Raw genomic sequence first — 6,305 nt, forward strand, 5'->3', positions numbered from 1 at the left:
AATGCTGATCGTAACAGTGGCTTATCCTAAGGTGGCCGAGCTGATTAATTGAAGGATTCATGTACCATCTTTGGCGGAGTACCCACTACACATAGTAAAGTGCTGGCCAGTCCTGGTGTTCAGTATAAATAGATAATTCACATCTACTTCCTCCCTGTTTCCCTTTTCCTCCAGCAACTTAAAAGTCTTCTGTGTATGAAAATGAAACAAAATATCAGACAGGACCCCAGGGTAACAAAATGTTATATTTTGCTCATTTCCAACAAAAATTACATGTGCAACAAAGTAATGTTCCACTAAGTGATAGGTTCAAAACATTCTGCTGAAGGTTTTAGCAAACAGTTGTTATTTTTGACCAGGCAGCAGCTCCCAAGTGCAGGTTCTGAAAAATGACACCCAGGTATAAAGACACGTTCATTTCCCCTCACTCGGGCATCCATAACCTTGGTCAGCTCAGGGCTCTGGCACAAAATAAATAGCCCTATTCTACGTAAAACTTTAGACATATCATTTTGGTTTAAACTCAGTCTCCGTCTAGGAAGCTTAAGAAGAGGTGGGAAGACACCATGGCCTACACTTAGCGGGGTGCTTGAGGATAAGGCCAAATTCTTCTGCTTCTAAAGAGGTATTGGTTAGTGCAAGTGGGACCTATAACTTTTTTTATATGCACAGATTCTTGAAAGTAATATAAAATATTCAGTTTAATCGGGGGAAATGATAATTAAAATGTATCTACTACCTTCACACAAAAGTTATCCTTCATACTCTGTTTGCCAAAGAGGGCTGACCTAGAACAGATTGCTTTGTTTTAAAATCTCATCATGTAAAACCCAGCATTGCATAGCTGATAATTTTCTGAATTCAAGGATATTCTGAGAGATGTCTTTGATATCTCAGATGATAAGAAACCCCTTGGTAAGAGTTAGATTCTGCAATGAACTCTTCTCTAGCTGTTGCTAATTTTACTTGATTTATTTTATTTTTTTATTAAATCATAGCTGTGTACATCAATGGGGTACAACGTGTTGATTTGATAGACAGTGTGGAATGCTTACCTCAAACTGATTAACATAACCATCACCTCACTTACTTATTTGTTGTGGTAAGACATTTGTATTCTACTTTTAATAGTTTTGAAATGTGGGTGGCGCCTGTGGCTCAGTGAGTAGGGCACCGGCCCCATGTACCAAGGGTGGCAGGTTCGAACCCGGCCCCGGCTAAACTGCAAAAACAACAAAAAAACATAGCCGGGTGTTGTGGTGGACACCTGTAATCCCAGCTACTCAGAAGGCTGAGGCAAAAGAATCGCCTAAGCCCAAGAGCTGGAGGTTGCTGTGAGCTGTGATGCCATAGCACTCTACCAAGAGCAACAAAGTGAGACTCTGTCTCAAAAAAAAAAAAGAAAGAAATAGTTTTGAAATGTACATAATTTTACTTAGAGATTAGAGGTGGGTGTGGTTTTCTGGTCACTGTAATGAAATTTTACTGGCAACCTGAACATGTGATATCCTCCTATTCCCTTGCAAACAATATGGCAACATTTACAGTAATAATGTTTGTTTACATACATTGCCAGTATTTTTCCTACCAAGAGGTGAATTATATCTGACAAATGAAAACACAAAACAAATAAAAACACCTTTAAGTTGTTCAATAATTATTCTCCAGCCTGTCTAACTTCATTCAAGTTAGAAATCAGAAAGAAGAGATCTTTTCAAATACCAACACAGAAGAAAGATGCTTTTCAAGGCTGCATCTTGGAATATGGCAAAACATATTCTCTAAAGGTGAGACTTACTGTGGCTCTCTCTTAAGGAAAAGACACCAGAAGCTTATACTGGCCAAATGAAATTCTTTAAGAACAACTCACTTTGCAGGTGGCGCCTGTGGCTCAGTGGGTAGGGCGCCGGCCCTATATACGGAGGGTGGCAGGTTTGAACCCGGTCCCGGCCAGCTAAAACAGCAGTGGCAACTGCCACAAAAATAGCCAGGCATTGTGGCAGGCGCCTGTAGTCCCAGGTACCTGGGAGGCGGAGGCAAGAGAATCGCCCTAGCCCAAGAGCTGGAGGCTGCTGTGAGCTGTGACCCCACAAGGGTGACAAAGTGAGACTCTGTCAAAAAAAAAAAAAAAACTCACTTTGTTTTTAATGCTACAAATACATATTTAGGAAAAAATCCATTTTAAATACATTAAATGATAAAAAATAAGCTCTACCAAGGACATATAAAAAGGAGAAACTTTAAAATACCAGACAAAAATCATGTATTTAAGTATTAAGGTATACCAAGTAAAAAACCCAATTCTCAAATCCCCTTTAAACTTTAAATTCTAAAGTTACTCAAAAATGGTACCCAAATCCATCACTTAAGACCACTTTCACTTATTTTTAGGTTTTTGGTCTAAAAATGCTTTTCATACAAGGTTGCCCTTTTCTAATAAAGTATTCTAAGAAGTTAAAGTTCTTTGCTACCTTAGGGACAGAATAATGGTAATAAATGACAACCTGGGGTTATAGACGAGGCAGAGGGGGCCTCCTAGTGGTGAAGCTAACGCTCCCACTCAGCTCCATCAGACTGCTTCACCTTTGGAGCAAAATCAATAGGTAATAAAGTCTTCCTGAGGTTCTTGTCTTTAATAACCTCTATTAGCCCTAATATATAGTGGGGCTGTCATTTAGAATCCCAAGGTCCTTTCATCAGAAATACAAGAAGAAGAGTGTGACCTGAAAAATAACTTCATCACATTCTGTATTTTAAATCAACAATTATTTGTTAAGCTCTTTACACCCTGCCTTGCACTTGCCTTGGAGAAAATAGGAGAGATGGGTACCCTCACAGTGTTTACTGTTATTCCTACAGTTACGAGAACTAGAACAATATAAAGATCAGTACCTGCAATTCAATAGCACGTGACCTTATGATGGAGTCTATCAACAGGAAAATCCTGAAATATTGCCTCCCCCACCCCATCTATATAGGGCAGCATCTAAGTTTCTTCAGTTAATGATATGGATGGATGGATGAACAGAAAGGAAGACTGTATAGAAGAAGAAATTAAAAAAAAAATTTAGATGTTGTGGCTCAACGCCTGTAACTCAAGCGGCTAGAGCGCCAGCCACATACACTGGAGCTGGCAGGTTCGAATCCTGCCAGGCCCGGAAAACAACAATAACAACTATAACCAAAAAATAGCTGGGCATTGTGGTGGGGGTCTGGAGTCCCAGCTACTTAGGAGGCAAGAAGATCGCTTAAGCCCAAGAGTTTGAGGTTGCTGTGAGCTGTGACACTACAGCACTCTACACAGGGTTACAGCTTGAGACTCTGCCTCAAAAAAAAAAATTTAGATGTTGAAATATGGCAGAGTTGGGAATTCCTAAAAGTAAAGAAAAAGACAAGGAGCAACATTTACAAAGCTCATACTGTACACTCCGGGCACTAGGATAAGTTCCAAAATGTTATCTCATCCTGCCACACATCTCTATAAAGTGAAAGTATTATTGGCATTTTATGAATTAGGACACCAAGGCTGGGAAAGGGTAACTTGTCCAAGGTCATATAGTTAATAAATAGCAGAAGCTGCTTAGAGCTCAGGTGTCCAGAACAGCAACGCACAGCCTGCTGGACTAGCATGTAAATGGGCGAATCCAGATGTTTGAAATTTTGCTTTGAGCCCCATTAATATAGTTTATAAATAGACACATGAGACTTAGAACACAAAGAACAGAATTAAAGTATTTTCATACTTTGTTATTTGGAGGGCATATAGTACAGTGCCTCAACACAGTGGAATTAATAAATATTTATTGGGTTCCTACAGTGGGCATGACCCATGTCTTGCTTTCCAGGAACTGCCATTCTCTGGGTGCCCAGCACATAAAACATAAATAGTTCACAACTTAGGCATTATTACATGTATTCAAGTCGCTTTTTATGCTTAAGGCATGAGAGTTTGTTTTTGCTCCTATTTCCAAATTTGAAGGACTTTCCTCTTTCCAGTTAGCAATGTGACAATATCGCACGGGGCTTATTAATGTTCACTGTTGAACACCCCCATAATTTGATGTTCTTGTATGGACAATGTTAACAAAATCCAAGAAATCTTGGAGAATAAAATTTAAATCTCTAGTTTTAAAAAAGTGAAAGAACAGTCCACTGTCTTTATGATCGAGGCGCATCTAATGGCGTGTAAGTAAAAACTGAGCCAAGGCTTTGAAACCAGAATAAAAGTGGAGTTTGTGAACTCTAACCACGCTATCATTTTTATTACTGTTTCATTTATTAGTATTTCCCAGGGCTCGCTGTTCTGGCATGTTCAGAGCTGGTAACATCCTTTCCTCTCTCACCCTTCTCTTTGCTTATCGATGAAAAGATTAACTTCAAATCATTGACAGGAGCGCAGGTGCAGGAAGCGTGGCGGAAACAAACAACTTGGCCTTGGCTTTGTACAGCTTTGCTCTCCTCCCCGCGCTGCAAACCCTCCACCCCACCCCAAGATCACGCCCTCACCAAGCTTCTCCCACCGACCACACAGGACACTTGGTCAGGGCTCCTCTGATCGGCGCTGACCCTCAGACACATCCCCCCGGTTCTGGTCCAACCTGGCGAGCAGCTGCCCAGCGGCCAGCCCCGGCACGCCCCCTGCACCCTCTCCATCCCAGCTAAAACCATACAGTCACAGCCGAGTCCTCGGGCAGCGCGCGCAAAGGCTACTTTTCGCAGAAAGTCATTGGCGATAAGGCCACGGGAAAGGCTGGGGAAGCCCAAGCGCCCCCGGACCCTCCCTGGCAGCCGCGCTCGTGTCCCCGCGCGTCCACCTGGAACCACCGCGCCCTCCGCTAGCCGCGCCGTTCCCCGGTCCCCACCGCCAGGCACCCGAGCCCTCGGCCCCGCGGGAGGCGACGGAAAGAGGAGGGCGCGGCGCCGTCCTCCGCCCCGGCTGCACCGGCCACCCCGAGGGCGCAGCCGGGTAACGCCAGGAAGCGGCGCCGAGCAGCCGGCGACACCGACGCCCCCGCGCGACGCCCCGCGCCCGGTCTGCCCGGGAGGGGCCCCGACTCACCCGAGGGTCCCGCCGATCTCGGCCCGGCTCCCCGAGCTCCAGACGCCGCTGAACTTTCCCTCCTGCGCGGCCGCGGCGGGCCCGGCTCCACCTCCCGCTCCGGCGGCCGCGGAGCCTCCAGGGACCCGGGGGGCGGGGAGCGGCGGCGGCGGCTCGGGCGGGCGGGCTGAACCGCGGCCAAGCCCAGCGCCCGCCGCGCGGTGGGAGCCGCCGGGGGCCGAGGCCGAGGCCGGGCCCGGGTCGCACCTGGCTGCACCCCTCGCGTCGCCCCCTGCCCCGTCGGACCGGGGCGCCCAGACCTAACCCTGTCTCTCTCTGAAGCGAATATATGGGAGACCCGGGGACCCCTGCCGGGGGGCGGGATCACCCCTACTGGTTACAGATCTGCCCAGGAGTTGAGGGAAGGGGCTAGGACAGTGTGGCGTGGCCAGTGCCCGGGAGCGACATGGCTGAGTGTCCATTCTACACGCGGCCCTTCATCTCTAGGGACTGACTTCCCCTGCACCCCACCCCATCCGACCCACTCTGTTTCCTTTGCTTTTATTTGCTGCCCTCCTCGCCACGGGCCAGCTTACACGCAAGGACTTTGTAAACTGTACTTGAGAGAATTTGACAGTTGCCATCCTGGGCGCCCTGGTAGGTCAATCACAGCCTCTTCAGTACACGGGAAGGCCTGAAACCCCTTTAACTCTGAGACCCCAACACTGTGTGCACAAGTTGTCTGCAGGGACCCTGGACAGCCATGGGGAGAGAATTTGGGTGTGGACTAAGAAAAGATCCCACCAGCACCCCCAACGCATTGGCACATACCCAACGCAGGCCGCAGGCCGCCTTTTATTTGTAAGCGCTCCAGCACTTCTTGGTGGGAGAGGGAGTTGGAAATACCATGACCCCAATTTTCAGTGTAATTGACGGAGACTGAGGAGAAGCCAGTGTCAGGCTGGAAGAGGTGGTCACCTGCAGGTGACACTTGTAGAGGCCTCCAGAGCTGAGTCAGGGCAGAATGTGAGCGAAACTTGTCCTGCAATTCCCATGGCAGTGAACTTGCATTGCTTGGCCACGTGAGTGTTCAAGGTCCCCATGTGGGAGACTCCAATGCACCTGACTTCAGGTAGGCACAGGCTAGTAGGCCTGGGGACAAGAGGCACTGTCTTGAAGCAGCTGTTTTCCCATTAGGCACTTATTTACCTTCAGGAAACAAGTGCTGCTTCCTACCAAGACTCCCCAGGTGCTCTGTCCCATCCCC

General features: G+C 47.1%; 1 protein-coding gene across 1 annotated transcript in view; it reads right to left on the reverse strand.

The window, feature by feature from the left end:
- The window catches only part of CSGALNACT1 (chondroitin sulfate N-acetylgalactosaminyltransferase 1), a 309,957-nt gene extending 304,758 nt beyond the window's left edge, over positions 1-5,199 (reverse strand). The window contains exon 1 of the mRNA XM_053578680.1: positions 5,060-5,199. The gene's annotated coding sequence lies outside the window, so the exon portion shown is untranslated. The remainder of the gene's footprint in view (positions 1-5,059) is intronic.
- Between the last annotated feature and the right edge of the window lie 1,106 nt (positions 5,200-6,305).

This window comes from Nycticebus coucang, chromosome 24 (assembly GCF_027406575.1).
Source record: "Nycticebus coucang isolate mNycCou1 chromosome 24, mNycCou1.pri, whole genome shotgun sequence".
Taxonomy (NCBI): domain Eukaryota; kingdom Metazoa; phylum Chordata; class Mammalia; order Primates; family Lorisidae; genus Nycticebus; species Nycticebus coucang.